This window comes from Carassius carassius, chromosome 32 (assembly GCF_963082965.1).
Source record: "Carassius carassius chromosome 32, fCarCar2.1, whole genome shotgun sequence".
NCBI lineage: Eukaryota > Metazoa > Chordata > Actinopteri > Cypriniformes > Cyprinidae > Carassius > Carassius carassius.
Genome location: NC_081786.1, coordinates 23,890,302 through 23,907,693, shown reverse-complemented (window position 1 = coordinate 23,907,693; position 17,392 = coordinate 23,890,302). Strand labels below are relative to the sequence as shown.

Here is a 17,392-nt window from a genome sequence, read left to right as displayed (position 1 = left end):
TGTTTTAGCACATTGCTACCATGTCGTAAGGTGCTGGGCTTGATAGATTGATAGATTGCTTGCTCGCTTTCTTATGTTTGTTTCAGAGATCCCTATAGGCCTACTTTTCATCTTAACCTCATAGTATACTGTCTGCACAACTAGTATGCACAATATGAAGCATTAAGATTAATGTTCAAAGCACCCTCCATGCCAGAGCTTGTTCTCCACGATTCGTCGATTCTACATGGATTCCTGTTTGTTCCTTAATGAAAGGCATTGCAAATGGATGTGCAGTGTGAATTTTTATGCCCTGTACTGGTGAGGGAAGCATGCTAAACTGCGTATAATGAGGCCATATTGTTAACTCTGTATAGAAGGATCCTCTACATTACCTGCATTTGTCTGGAGAGTACAGTGAGGCACTGCTGATCATTGTAATAATGCAAGAAACACTGCACATAACAAATTATTGTCTTCATGGGGGAGTAACAGTTTTGAAAATGTTTGCAAAAACTTTTTATACCTTTTCATTTTGCAAAGAAATAAAATCATCTACAACATCTACAGATTGCAACTGAAGTTAATAAAATGCTAATAACAAGTTATTAACATACATTTATCAAGAACAAATTAATTATGAAAAGTGTCAGACTCTGTGTTAAGCATGAAGTATTTTTCCTAGATAATACTAAAGATAATATTAACTAACAATGAGTAACATATTTTAACCGTATTTATTGATCATTTTGATGTCATGTGTTCATTGTTTATTGCTTTAATTCTAGAAGATAAAATTGTATGTTTAAACACACCCATCTGTTAGATTATATTAGATTCAACTTTATTGTCATTGCACATGTAAGGTACAAGGCATGAAATGCAGTTAGCATCTAATCAGAAGTGCAATTAGCAATAAGTACATAATATACAGTGTCTACAATATGTTACAAATGTACAAGAAAATACAGATATGGCAGTACTATGGACATAATTTACAGATTTGTAATTACTATCAGCATGATATAAAGATAGGTGTACTATGAACATACATGTTAGTTATTTAGTTAAGATGATCAGTAATACACCCAGCTGTCGAGTCTGTCAATAGTACAACTGGTATTATTGCATTTTCTTCTTTTTTTTCTCTCTTTCAAACTGGCAACAAAATAACAGTACTTTTGACATCAATGTTTGTAAGCAGTATACAGAAAGATCTGCCAAATCAGTGTAATCTGTACGAAACAATTTTGAGCACATCAATCAGAAATAGATTATTTGAAAAGTAACACCTATTACACTCTCAGAAAAAAAGGTACAAAAGCTGTCTTTGAGGCAGTACCTTTTCAAAAGGTACAAAAGTTTTAGGTACTAATACTGTATGTACACTTTAGGTACTAATATGTACCCTTAAGGTACCAGTATGGACTGTTTGGGTCCAAAGGTGTGCCTTTTGAAAAGGTAACGCCCCAGTGACAGCTTTTGTACCTTTTTTTCTGATAGTGTATAACTACACTGACATACAGCTGTACTTGTGTACAATGTTATCGTTCTGGTTTTGTTCTGTATGGTTTATGTCACGACTGTCTTGCCTCCTTTCACCTCTAAGCGTCGCCCAGGAGACAGACAATTCTGATATTGCCTTTGTTTTGACAGTGTGTCACCTCTTGTAAGTGATTTTTTTTGTACACGTTCTGTCATCCCACTTTCTCATCAGCCACTGGGTTATTTTTTAAGTTGATGAAAATGTCACATTGATGGCAAAGTTGAAAAGAGCAGACAACTTGTAAAAAAAGTTTTTAGATTAAATCAAAAAGTACAAATTTGACAATCAGTGTATTTTTAGACAATATGTAACTGCACAGGTCGTTTTTGGTTTGTGACATTGGCAAATAATAATGTGGTTTTCAAACATTACAACACACTGGGGAACTTGAATTTTGTGCATGAGGTCAGCTTTGGTTTTAGAGTTTTGTAAATAGCTTACTTAGCAATTTTTTTTTTTTTTTGCTCATAGATCTGAACATTATAGCATAAAAACAGACTTAATCCAACGCAAATGTGAATGAAAAGCTAACATGTGATATTTTCTCATAGTTTTTCTTTAAATATTCAAATCAAAATATTTTCAGATAGAATTACTTATCAGGAAACATCTTCAGTCGTAGTTATGGAGCTGGCTGTAATAATAATCATATCAAATATGAGCATATGTAATAATAAGGAGCAATTGATTTCAGGCAAAACACATCAGTCCTGCTGATGCCAGTGAGCTCATAATCCTTCATTCCACAATATAAAGACAGACAGTACATTCGTGTTTTGGAGCTTTTCCCCATACATCACATAAATTATGCTAACTGTAGGAAAACACAGTCCTGTCTTTCTCTCATTTACTCAATTAACAAATGTCATGCAGTAATGATTGGTTTGCATTTGAAATCCATTATCTAGTTTACTGACTGTGAAATAAATACTATTAGACAAGGTCGTAGCACTTAAATGCCACACTGTTTTGCTCTGAGCTACCACACAGAAACACTTGAGAAAAATATAGTAATACTGTGGCAAGTGCTGTCTCTCTGAGTAGTTGTAAAGTGTATCTTAAATATTATTTATTTGTATTTATTTATTTAGAGATGCTATAATCTTTAAAGTCCCCCATTATGGATTTTTTAAAAATTACCTTTCATGAAGTATGTAACACAGCTCTAAGTGAATAAAAACATCCTGCAAAGTTTTAAATCTGAAAGTGCACCATGTGTAAAGTTATTGTCTTTGAAGAGAAAGATTCGACTCTGAATCATAGAAACAAGTCCTTTTTAAAACGAATAATGTTTGACATCAACATGTCAAACATTAGCATATTGCCCGCCCATTTGTTGCTCTTTTCACATTGGTCTGAATGAAAATGCTAATTTATTCTTTGCCACTGGGTGCCACTTTTGGAGCAATACAAATAACGGTTTCCCTGGTAACGCTGTAAACAAAGCAGCACTGTGCTCACAAATGCTGCTTTATCAGGCATTACAGGCATTCAAGGCAAGGAGGGGTTTGGAAAAATTTATCTCGTCATTGGTAAATATTACACTACCATATTACACTATTACCCTACCCTAATATTACATGACCCTACCTTCCCATTTTTATACTGCTAATAAGATCAAAGATAAACAACTGGAATGGAAATGGAATTCAATAGATTTTTTTCTAAATCAAAGTGAAAATATTTCCAGAGAAATGTGTGTAGATAAACACAGAATGTCATTTCCTTTTGGGAGTGTGTTGATGTGAGGCTAACAGGGTCTAATTTGAGTGCAAATAGGTGATGTGTTAGTGTATTGGTGCGTTCTCACCTGTGTGCAAAGTCTGCCATCTGCTCCTCAGCTGTCCGGATGACTGGAAGCTGTCTGATTATAAGTAAAGCTCGTCTTGACTTGCTGCCAGTGAAGGATGAAGTGAACATCAAAGCTTAAGCCAGACTGTGTCCAAGCAGGGCTTAGATCTGTCTCTCTTACCAGTGCTCCAAGGTTCTTTGACTAATATGAGACAAGGCCAGCCCATCATACAGGCAGCCACCTAGGGCCCTGACATATCTGGGGGGCACCACAAGATGGTCCATAATAAATGAGCAGATCATTTCTTCTAACATAAAGATCTTCTTGTTACAAAATTTATACTGCTGGGCCCCAGTTCATAAGCTCATCTAGGGCCCCACAAAATACTGGTAGCAACTCCAAAATGCAATCTCTTCATAAAGTGTATGGAGAGAATCGTATATATATATATATATATATATATATATATATATATATATATATTTTAATGTTTTTGAAAGAAGTTTCTTCTGCTCATCAAGCCTGCATTTATTTGATCAAAAATACAGAAAAAAAAATAATATTGTGATATATTATTACAATTTAAAATAATTGTTTTTAAATGTATTATACTTTAAATTATCATTTATTTCTGTGATGCAAAGCTGAATTTTTAGGATCATTATCACATGATCCTTTAGAAATCATTCTAATATGATGATTCATTATCAAAGTTGGAAACAGTTCTGCTGCTTAATATTTTTTCAGAACACGTGATACTTTTTTAGGATTTTTTGATGAATAAAAAGTAAAAAAAAAAGTAAAATATTTTACTTTTAAAATATATATAAATATTTTGTAATAACAATATACACTACTGGTCAGTAACTTGGGGTAAGTATTTTTTTTCTTTCTTTTTTTAAATAAAATCAATACTTTTATTCAGCAAGGATGTGTTAAACTGATAAAAAAGTTATAGTAAACAAAATATATTATTAGAATATATATTATTAGAATTTTTTTTTTTATTTTGAATAAATGCAGTTCTTTTTAACCTTTTATTCACCAAATATATTAGACAGCAGAACTGTTTCTAACACTCATAATAAATCAGAATATTAGAATGATTTCTAAATGATCATGTGATAGACTGGATGTTACACGTGACACTGAAGGCTGGAGTAATGATGCTGAAAATTCAGCTTTGCATCACAGGAATAAATTCTTTTTTTAAAGTATATTCAAATAGAAAACTATTATTTTAAGTTGTAATGATATTTCACAATATTACTGCTTTTTCTGTATTTTTGATCAAATAAATGCAGGCTTGATGAGCAGAAGAAACTTCTTTCAAAAACATTAAAAATAGTAATGTTTCCAAACTTTTGGTCTGTACTGTACATATATATATATATATATATATATATATATATATATATATATATATATATATATAAATATATAAATATATATATACAGATATATATATATATATGTATACAGTCGTGGCCAAAAGTTTTGAGAATTACAAATATATCGGTTTTCAAAAAGTTTGCTGCTAAACTGCTTTTAGATCTTTGTTTCAGTTGTTTCTGTGATGTACTGAAATATAATTACAAGCACTTCATACGTTTCAAAGGCTTTTATCGACAATTACATGACATTTATGCAAAGAGTCAGTATTTGCAGTGTTGGTCCTTCTTTTTCAGGACCTCTGCAATTCGACTGGGCATGCTCTCAATCAACTTCTGGGCCAAATCCTGACTGATAGCAACCCAATCTTTCATAATCACTTCTTAGAGTTTGTCAGAATTAGTGGGTTTTTGTTTGTCCACCTGCCTCTTGAGGATTGACCACAAGTTCTCAATGGGATTAAGATCTGGGGAGTTTCCAGGCCATGGACCCAAAATTTCAACATTCTGGTCCCCGAGCCACTTAGTTATCACTTTTGCCTTATGGCACGGTGCTCCATTGTGCTGGAAAATGCATTGTTCTTCACCAAACTGTTGTTGGATTGTTGGAAGAAGTTGCTGTTGGAGGGTGTTTTGGTACCATTCTTTATTCATGGCTGTGTTTTTGGGCAGAATTGTGAGTGAGCCCACTCCCTTGGATGAGAAGCAACCCCACACATGAATGGTGTCAGGATGCTTTACTGTTGGTATGACACAGGACGGATGGTGGCGCTCACCTTTTCTTCTCCGGACAAGCCTTTTTCCAGATGCCCCAAACAATCGGAAAGGGGCTTCATCTGAGAATATGACTTTGCCCCAGTCCTCAGCAGTCCATTCACTATACTTTCTGCAGAAGATCAATGTGTCCCTGATGTTTTTTTTGGAGAGAAGTGGCTTCTTTGCTGCCCTTCTTGACACCAGGCCATCTTCCAAAAGTCTTGGCCTCACTGTGCGTGCAGATGCGCTCACACCTGCCTGCTGCCATTCCTGAGCAAGCTCTGCACTGGTGGCACTCCGATCCCGCAGCTGAATCCTCTTTAGGAGACGATCTTGGCGCTTGCTGGACTTTCTTGGAAGCCCTGAAGGCTTCTTTACAAGAATTGAACCTCTTTCCTTGAAGTTCTTGATGATCTTATAAATTGTTGATTTAGGTGCAATCTTAGTAGCCACAATATCCTTGCCTGTGAAGCCATTTTTATGCAACGCAATGATAGCTGCACATATTTCTTTGCAGGTCACCATGGTTAACATTGGAAGAACAATGATTTCAAGCATCACCCTCCTTTTAACATGTCAAGTCTGCCATTCTAACCCAATCAGCCTGACATAATGATCTCCAGCCTTGTGCTCGTCAACATTCTCACCTGAGTTAACAAGATGATTACTGAAATGATCTCAGCAGGTCCTTTAATGACAGCAATGAAATGCAGTGGAAAGGTTTTTTTGGGATTAAGTTAATTTTCATGGCAAAGAAGGACTATGCAATTCATCTGATCACTCTTCATAACATTCTGGAGCATATGCAAATTGCTATTATAAAAACTTAAGCAGCAACTTTTCCAATTTCCAATATTTATGTAATTCTCAAAACTTTTGGCCACGACTGTATATATACATATATAATATATATATATATATATATATATATATATATTTTTTTTTTTATTATTATTATTATTATTATTATTTATTTATTTATTTTCAAAGCCATTGTGTATTAGCTGATATACACACACTTATGCCTTTATATCAGCTGCATTCTGTATTAATACAGTGAGTTCCTTGTCAGATTTACAAAACTTACCATCAGGGAAATTCTGTTTGTCACAAAATGTTTTTTGTTTTTCTTTCTCGTAAATATTATTAATACATTTGGACATTTATGGACTGTTACATCTTGTTAAACTCACATCAATTATACATGTTCCTCATAGTACACATTTCATTATTCAAAATGCATAATAAGAATCAGCAACATGTTCACACAACTATGTCGTATTTAAGCATGTTCACAGGTTTTACATAAATGTGCATCTGAAGACTGAATAAAATGTTATGAGACAAAATATAGAAGTATAGTATTTTATATAGTATAGTATATAGCATTTCAGCTACTATAATAGCAGACTGCTCCTGTATGTGCTGGGTCTGAGGAATGTTATATTCTCTACAAGTTAACAATTTACTAATCTGCTGATGTTCACATATCAGTCTAGTTCTTTATCTGTATTGTATTGCCAAATAGCCAATTATATAGACCCTTTCAAGAGTTTGTTGTCTTTCTTATACAAAGTATGCACAAATCAAAACACAGAGAGCTTTATTATTATTTATTATTTATTATATAAATTATTATTATTATTTTATATATATATATATATATATATATATATATATATATATATATATATATATATATATATATATATATATATATATATATATTAATGAGGTTTGTAATGAAGTGTACTGTTTTTCTTTTTTATTATTTTTTTTATTATTATTTTTTTTTTTTTTATGAAATGGCAAACTTGATCATGGATTTGGTACATTTCCCCTATCTGAGGGAAAGTGGCAAATTGTAAACTTGTAAAGTGGCTAAGCAGCTGCATGCAAGCCTCACATCACTAAGCACAATGCCAAGTGCTGGATGAAGTTGTGTAAAGCACCCTACCACTGGACTCTGGAGCAGTGGAAACATGTTCTGTGGAGTGACTAATCACGCTTCACTGTTTTGCAGTCTGATGGGTGAGTCTGGGTTTGAAGGATGCCAGGAGAACCTGATTATGCCCGACTGCATTGTGCCAACTGTAAAATTTGGTGGCATAGGACTGTTTTCTATGGGTTGGGCTAGGCCCCTCCAGTGAAGTGAAATTTTAATGTTTAAGCAACCAGTACCAAAATATTTTGGACAATGCTATGCTTCCTACTTTGTGGGAAGAGTTTGAAAAAGGCCCTTTTCTTTTTCATTATGATTGTGCCCCATTGCACAAAGCAAGGCCCTTACAGACATGGTTGGATGAGTTTGGTGGAAGAACTTGATTGGCCCACCTCAGCCCCATCGAACACCATTGGGATGAACTGGGAAGGAGATTGTGAACCTGACCTTCTTGTCCAATATCATTCAGTCCAGGACTTAAACTCTCCCAACATGGTGAGAATTACTTAGGGATTAATTAACTAAGAAAACAGAAATCACTGAAAATGTTGTTTTCATTTACAATGGTTAAATTATTTAATACTATATATTCACAGTTTCTTTTATAAATTAAGTGTACAGTGTGTCAAAACTATGCTATTGTGTTGGATGTTGCTTATATGAAGCACTACAAGAGTAATACTGCATCCTGAAACATCTCAAGACAACAAGATACTGATGTGCCAAATTAAATAAGCGTTCGATTCCCTGGGAACACATGATAGGTAAAAATTGATAGCCTGAATGCACTGTAAGTTGCTTTGGATAAAAGCGTTTGTTAAATGCATAAATTTTAATTTAATTGAATCAAAGCTTCTAGGTTTCTTCGAGCAAGAATATCGCACAGCACAATACTTGAGACAATGGAGAAACATCTCAGATGGTGGCTAGCAAACGAGACTACAAAAAGCTGTTTTGCCAATCATTATGAAAGACAGATTCATTCGGGAATTGTTTGAATTATGGAGCTCAAGGAATTCCTCATCCCCGAGACAACTTACAAATTGGGCCTTGACACTTGCTTTGTAGGGTTTTTGATTGCAGAGTGCATAAAAAAAAAAATTGAAAGGCAGCCAGTCTGCCTTATCATTAGAGATTTTAATGGTGCTTATTAAACATTCCCTGAAGGGTGCCAACCCGATCTCATGGCAATTCGTACAGGTGGCTTATTCGTATGAATTCGTACGACCACACTCGTACGAATAAACCACCTCCTAAAATACGTATGAATTGGTCGTGAGATAGTTTTGAGGGTGCAAATTGTTGCAGATGTACAAGGTGTGTTGCTGAAGCATGTAATATAAGCAGAATTTCCCTCAGTGCATTTCACAACTGCCTTTTTTTATTGGAGTGATTAGCTTTCTGAATTAATTATTGTGATTAGTCATTTTCCAAAACAACACACAAGAGCTTAATTTCTAAGTCGTACCTATGCTTTTGTCATTTGATCTGGCTCTAAGATAAAATGTCACAGTTGAGGTACAATTTCAATCAGATTTAAGATAACGCAGCAGATTTATGAAATAAAATCTGTAAGAACTAATCCAACAATATAACTAATCAGCTTACTCTTTGCCTCGCTGTGTATGCAAAGTGGTTTGTGGTAAAGATGTTTTCAATGAAAAAGAAAAACAGGATGAAAGAGAATCATTATGACAAATTCATTTATAATCTCAAATGTTATGAGATCTTTTCTTTTAAAATTCTAACGTATCAAGCTCAAATGTGTGCCTAAATAATGCAGTAGGCTGACATAAATGAGTCAGTAGGTCACTTTGATAAAATATGTACAGCGATTGGCCTGTCTTAAAGGTCATCACTGTGTGAAGCATCATATCATAAAATTAGATCTCTGACCAAAAACTACTCCATCATCACTCATGAATATTTCAGACCCCGGACTTAAGTTGCCTGTCTGAAAATGTTATTTTACAACTGTTTAAAGATATGCCTCAGAAATCATAAATATTTATGACGTTTTTCTGCCTCAGTTATCTAAAATGATTCCCGGGTGTGGATGCTGTGTAGTATCACATCTCTGGGCAAAGCTTTGCCAGCAACATTACTAATTACTATAATTAATTCTCTATGTTTGGCGTCTGTTTATGTCACCTAATTAGCAGATGTGGTTCTATTCATTCATATTTCAATGGTTTGCTGTGTAATAAAAGGGTGCATTAGCTTTGCAAAAAGCCTTTTTTGACCCTCTCAACCTTAAAAGACATATATAATATATGTATATTTAATTATATTTAATATATATATATATATATATATATATATATATATATATATATATATATAAAAGAACATGCAAGATTGATTCTTTTGTTTTCACCGATCCAGCTTTCATCTTAAAGTTTTGAAGTTGATGACAATGTATTTCGTGAACATCTTTTCTTGAGTGACTGATGAAATGTTCTGTCTTTTATTGAAAACTTCTTGGCCTGTAAATGCTGTGATGAGGGTTTCTTTGATCCACTTATCTCTTGTTCTTAACCTCAGAGAGATATATTATGGTGAAACAATGAGGAGAAGAGACTGTTTTTATGAACTGTCACTATAATTGCTGGATCTGCATAAAAGAGTGAGAAAACAACTTTAAATGTGATTGAAGTCCAGTTCAGTTTAATTGGCCGTTGATAATGTCATATTGAAGCTGCTCTCTATGAAGATTTGGTTTTGTCCTGTCTTTTCTGAGAATATATATATATAAATTATAAACTAAATTATTGCAAAAGTTTGCCAGATACACATTTTTTGACTGAATATTTACTACATACTGTATTTGCTAAAAGTAAAGCTAGTGTTCAGCTGGTTTTCCCAACCTGACCAGCTAAACAAGCGGTCAAACCCCTTCTAAAATCATCCATGACCAGGCAGAAAAAAAACAACAACTAAAAATAACACCTAGCTTAGGCTGTTGCAGCCTTTTTTTATTTAATTCTTTATTATTACTATTATTATTTTTTTTTTTTTTCAGGGCTAACAGGGCAGATGTTACAATATAGAGAGACCAGAACATGCATCGTAGATATTAAGGGTAGTCTGTTTTGACTTGGGATATCTATCAAACACCAATAAAAGCTAAAAACTATTTCAAACTTACCACCCACAATTCCTCAGCTATCACATTTGTTTGCAGCAAAGGATGAGTTCTGAGTACAGGATCTAAAATTCAGCCAGCTTCTTTTTATTAACACACCCAAAATTAACATTATACTCAGGAATCAAAATAGCTCTTAACCAGGGTTGGGGAGTAACACAATACATGTAACGGCATTACATATTTAAATCACAAAATATGAGTAACAGTATTTCGTTATAATAACATTTTAAATAAGGGGTAATCAGATTACAGTTACATCTGAAAAGTATTTTAGATTTTATTTTGATGTCATTTATTAATTTAATATTTAAGTAAACAGTTTGGGGATTTTAACCAATACTGTGACTGATTCTCCATTGAAACAAAAAACTGTGTGCAGCAGCTCTTCATTTAGTGACTCCTAGTGAGGATACATGCTCATCATCACGACACAAACGTTCTCCTAGAATTCACACTTTGCATTTAGTTAACAGATCCATACGAATCATCCATGAAATAAAAGTTTATAAAGTCAAACGATAGCTTTACATTTTTTAATCAACAGATGATTATTTTGTGACAATCTTTTAAAATAATAATTTCTTTTGTTTAACGAAACCAGTGTGGGAACTAGTGGTTCACAATCTGGATAGATCTGAGGTGCAGGCTCGCAAAATCGCAAGCCTTACATCCCGGGGCCATTGTGTTTTCCAGTCGGGCTCCAGAATGCATCACCGCTCTGCCCGACGGGCTAACTTGGATAGTGATGTAAAATTCCTAACTTGATTTGCGTTGTTCACTCGCTTGAAGGGGTGAAACAGATCGTTTGCACTTGTTTCTAAATCTTGCAGATTCAAGCGTTTTAAACCATTCGCACTCATTCAAAGCACGCGCTGAGAGCAGCGTTTCAGACAATGTGCTTACACAGAATTGATTCATCTTTCGTGTATCCTTGTTTCTGAATGAACACATAGACACAAAACTATCTCAAAATAATTGTCTCTGCAAGTATTCTCTTAAACACAGCCAGTAATGTCTTAAGTGAACGCATAGAGTGGAGAAAGAAATCTCCTGTGCATTATTACATTGGATCCATGCTGTCAGAGAGTGACATTTGCGTCTCATTAACAATGGTAAAATCGGACCATTCTGTTTTTACTTAATTTTTTACAATTATTATTTAGTATATATATTTTTTTTGGATTGTAATTAAAATGGTTTCCTCTGATTTAAAATAGAGCACAGACAATTTTCTTGTTTCAATTGAGATATTTCTTTAAGTTGTATGATTTTTTTTTTGATTTAGGATTTGTTTTAAAATTTCAAGTTAGTATTTTTATTTAACATTTAAATTTCACAAAGGAATACGCAGCATTTTGTCTTTTGTATAATAATAATAAAAGGACAAAAAAATCATTCATAATTTGTCTTAAATCTCATTTTGTAATAAATAAATAAATATATAAATAAATTGTAAGAAAATTGTATGGTGTAATCTGTATTGTGAATTTTATCACACCGTAAGTTTATTGAATCGTTACATCCAGATATGCTTCTAGTTTTGATCTGATCATGCTAATTTGTCCATAGTAAGGTTCAGCTGATGTCTTTATTTTTATTCTGGGTTAGTTAAATTCATTTTTGGCTACCAACACCTGAAGAATGCCTGCCTACCAGGGATTTTGAAATTTTGCGAGCCCTGAGGTTTGTTTCCAAAAAGCATCATTACTAACGACATTGCTTGCGACCGTGGGAAACGAGCCCTGTCAATTTTGACTCAGCGATTCCTTTGCGACTCTTTTTCACTTAAAGTTTGGTCCATTCATTAAACAAATCTATTGTATAACTTGGACAACTGTGCCAGATGTTTTGGCTACTTTTATTATGTGTTTGGTGTGTATGGATTCGTTTTGAAGCTTGGAATGCAGCATGAAACAGCACAGAATCCCATTCATTGTATTCAAATAGAATTTATATAGATTGGAATATTTAAAAGATTTAAAATTATTATTATTATTATTTTTATTTTATTTTTTTCATAGAAATTCTGTGGAAAATGTATGTTGTTAAAAATAAAATGCAAAGAAAACACAAATCTTATGGCAGGTTGATGTCAGAAAGCATAAAAACAAGACATCAAGTTAATATGTTCCTTTGTGTTACAAAGCTTAAGTATTTCAAAGTATTCTAAAGTATTTAGATTAAGTTACTAAACCCGAGTAATCTAACAAAATACGTTACTGATTACTTTTTAAAGCTTGTAGTTTGTAAGCTGTAGTGAAATACATTTTAAAAATAACCTTCCCAGCCCTGCTTTTAACATACAAAGATAGCAACCAAACATAGACAAGAACAGAAAACCAAGGAAACAGATGACTATATTTACACTGGAGAACTTAGGAAGAAAGCAAGCTAACAAGCAACTCAACTACAAACAGGTTTGTATCTTGAATCAGTAACCAATGCAACAAACAAGAAAAGACAGACGGACTGTTAGGCAAGCAAAAACCAAACTGAAAGACAAAACAAATATAACCCCGACAATAGCAATGTGGTAGCAAGTTTTATACTTGCAAGCAATGCTCACATTTTCTTCAGACAATATAAAAAATAACAGTGATTACAATTTCTAAGACGAATCTTCACCTCAAAGCAGCACACTGTAATTGTGGTTGACTTTCATCCCAATGATATATTGCACACCATTTTATAGCATAAATCATATTTGCCTGCAGGTGTGTCCTTGATACTGTATAATATTTTGATGACGCATTTTAGTCTTAGCTATAATGTTTCATAAGATAAAATCATCACATCACTATGAACATTTCCTTTTGTTTAATACTCTATAATCTATCTCAGCAACATTTTATGACTCAGATGTACCCAAATGCAACTAAGAGAAGTGTTTAAAGATAAGATGAATAAATCTTGTCATTTTCTTGGCTTATTATAGCAGCAGCATATGATAAGAACATCAACATGTCATAGCTAATACCTAAATAGAATGTGTTGTGTCTGAAATGTTGTCATGAGTTACAGTGAACAAGAACAACTGCGTCAATGAAACACATGACAACATGGAACAGGCTACAGCTTCAGAGAAGCGAATGTGACAGTCAAAGTGACACTGATAGCAGAAGCATTATCACAAAAGTGTGAATCTCTAGATGGATAATAGTGTTGAATCCCTGAAGAGAAAGACAGTGGCAGAATACTGACTTTCCTTGAACTAATATGAAAAAATAGCATAGTGTGGTAAATGTTCTGCACCATAGAAAGACATGTATTTATTTTTTTATGTATTTATTTTGGTACAATAGCTTAGTTCCATTGGTGCACAGTGGACCAGATCCATGTTCAACACATCAATTAAATAAAATGTATCTTACTCGATAATGGCTGCCATAAAGCCAGTATTAGTAACAGTGTGTTTAAAATGTTTCCTGGTAGTGGTGCGAGTGACCAGTATAGTATAAAGTGACTTTGACCACAGCAGCCACCCCGGAATACCTTTTACATGTGCAAACTAAAATTTTGTTCTGAAAATATACAAATCTAGGTTTTAAAATGTGACATACTTTGAGCTACCAAAGCACATGTTAAGACAAATGCATTTTCTCTGTCTCGTAGGTGAACAAGTGACCCAATGAGGTGGAATACTACTTTAGCGGAGTGCTGGAAGAGAAGTTACCTTGCCCCAGTTCTCCGAGAGCACAGGGAGAGACAGACGTCTCTGATTGTTTGTTGCCAGTAGGGAGACGGGAAGGTCAGTAAACAAACTAGACTGCAATTCTTCTGCTGCTGTGTGTCATTCTGCCTGATGTTCAACACACGTCAGCACAAGAAGAGATGTTCGGATCCTCGCTTGATGTATAAGCAAGTGACTGCTGTCAGTGTAAACACTGCCATTCAAAATGCCATGCATGAAATGTCACTGAGTACAGATTAAGATTTGGATTTCAGCTTCATTGAGCAGGTCTGAAATCTGCCTTTACCATTCAGAACAAAACTGTTGAATAATGATAATTGGACTAATGACTAAATCTACTTTAAACAGATTTTTTTCCCTCTCTGAATACTGTGTAATAGGCTGCACAATTAATAACATTTAAATCGAAATTGCAACATGGAATAGTGTGATTATTAAAGAAAAACGGCATCGTTTTTACATATTCCACTATGTTCTTCCCTCATCTTAGACATTTTGATATGTACTTCTCCCATTTGTGTATGGTGACACAAAATAAATAGTGGCAATTTCCAAAGCGGATAAAACTAAAAAAAGGAGCAATTCGCAGCACTTCGACCTAAGCACAGTAATATCTACAACAAGAATATAACATTTGCTGTTTCGGTGTAATTTTATGTTCTTTTAACCCTGATATCCAAGCAACAATAATATGAGATGGTTAATGTCAAAAAATGCTAAGACTTACAAACAAACAAACAGTTGAAAAAAGGGGAATGGAATCAGAGGTTCAGCATTTTCATCCAGAATGTATTCTTGTTGTAGTAAATGTCTTGCATGAGCAACTTGATTTACAACTGCAGGCAAAAAGGTAATAAAAATAATAAGTAAATAAAGGATAAAATATATTGACTATGACGTGGCATATTATTGAACAGGTTAGCGCTAGTAGCATTAATAGTCTTATGGCTGCTATTGTTGTCTAGTAAGACCCAATTTATTTGATGGATATGTGGAAGACCCTGAATACCTTAAGCAAGCAAGCAAGAAATCAAACAAACAGATAATAAATATATATATATATATATATATATATATATATATATATATATATATATATATATATATATATATATATATATATATATATATTAGTGCTGTCAACGTTAACGCGTTAACGCATGCGATTAATTTTTGTCTGGTTTAACGTGTCAAAATATTTAACGCAATTAACGTAGCATCCGTATTTTCTGCCATCCGTTGGCTAGCTTTACATTATATGATCGCGCTCTTATTCATTTAAATGCTTTTAAACATTTCAAGCGCGGCAAGACAAAAGAGAATGCGCTGTCTGTGAATGCCCTTATGTGACACGTACACACACACACACACACAATGCATAGACAGGGCGCCAGAATTCAGTTCTCTTAAGCGCTTGAACTAACAATAAACATCCCAAAGTGCCAGTTTTGTCGATTATCCTCATAAGAGCAATCTTAAATGATTTATATAAAGTCTAAAATGAACAAAAAGAGTTGTGAGAGAATGAGGCGAGATCCATAGACAGTATATAAACGGTGAGATCCGCGTGTCTGTCTGCTCTTAAAGGGACAGCAGCCAATAAAGCTTCCTGTCAGTAAAGTTAAAGAACAAAGGGAACAGAGAAAATGACTCGCTGCTCTTGACTAAATAACTTTTGTAGCTTTAATAAGGATTAACTATTTAATTTATAGTTTATGCAGTGCAGACTGCATATAACTTTGATAACTTTATTAAATTTCTGTATATTTCCTAACTGTTAAGACAGGAAGGGCAGGAGTAAACATGACATTTATTATGGGTTTATGTTAGCATTGTTTTAAGTTTACTTAAATTAAAAACCTTTATATTTTTGAAGCCTAATAATAAATGTAAAAAAAAAAATAAAAAAAAATCAGTAGCTGTATTAATACCAGTAATACTGGCCTTCATTCATAAAAAGATGCCATTTAAACAAGTATTTAAAATATACTGTCTTTATGTTGTTTCTACATTAATTTGATTAACTGAAATTATTACATTAAAAAATATAATAAAAACGTACAAAAACATTTCTTTTTTTATTGCGATTAATTGCGATTAATCACAGAAACAATGTGTGATTAATCTAGTTAAAGTTTTTAATCGATTGACAGCACTAATATATATATATATATATATATATATATATATATATATATATATATATATATATATATATATATATATATATAGAAGACGCTGGGCAGTATATGCATTGATATATATTTTAAATGAACAAGATCTCACTCTGGGCAGCGCTATATGCTTTGATTCATGAGTTCGCCTGCCCATCTAATCCTAATGGTTAATGGCAAACAAACTTGGCTTGCTGTCGAACTGAGGCTCAGCTTGAGCACTGAGTTCAGTGGAATCTTAAATTATTTGGTTACACTTTGTTTCAGTAGTGCATTTTGGGCATTTTGTTGACCATAAGTAACTTTGCAACTATATGTCAAATTTGATCAGAGTATTAGTTGAGTTTTAGTAGATTCTCATGTTAGGGTTTTGGTAAACAGAATAAGTTGACATATACTTGCCAAATGACTTTTTGCAATGTGTCAATAGAATATCTGTTGGGGGCGAATCAAAATACAGTGCAAGCAAATATTAAGCAGATAGTCTGCCAATGCTCCAGTGACTGGTAGATGACGTAGTTGCAAAGTTACTTATAGTCAACAAAAAGTCTAATGTGCACTATCAAAATAGTGTTCCCAACGTTTATTTATTAATTTATTATTTTTTTATTTTACAAGAACAACATCAACAAAATTGCTTTATTAAATGATATATGATGTGTAAACTGTCTTCCTTGTGGGGCCTATAATTGGGGGATTTTTGCTGATTACAATAAATATACAATATTTTTCTGAGTGTATATTTTATGCTTGTACTTCGGCTGATTTAGGCCTGTCATGGTTAAATAAGTTGACAACAAAATTAACAGTAGGTGGCTGCAAGTTCCTGTTTTAATAAATAATTAAATGAGTCATTAAAGTGTCCGTATTATGCCATTTCCAATATTGCCTTTCATGCAGTGTGTAATGTAGCTGTATGTGAACATAAACAATCTGCAAAGCTGTAAAGCTGAAAGTACACAAAAAATAAAGT

General features: G+C 33.5%; 1 protein-coding gene across 1 annotated transcript in view; it reads left to right on the top strand.

Moving 5' to 3' along the window:
- Positions 1 to 17,392, top strand: part of LOC132113028 (leucine-rich repeat and fibronectin type-III domain-containing protein 2-like) — a 150,169-nt gene that overhangs the window by 37,097 nt on the left and 95,680 nt on the right. Inside the window, exon 2 of the mRNA XM_059520817.1 lies at positions 14,167 to 14,302. The gene's annotated coding sequence lies outside the window, so the exon portion shown is untranslated. The remainder of the gene's footprint in view (positions 1 to 14,166; positions 14,303 to 17,392) is intronic.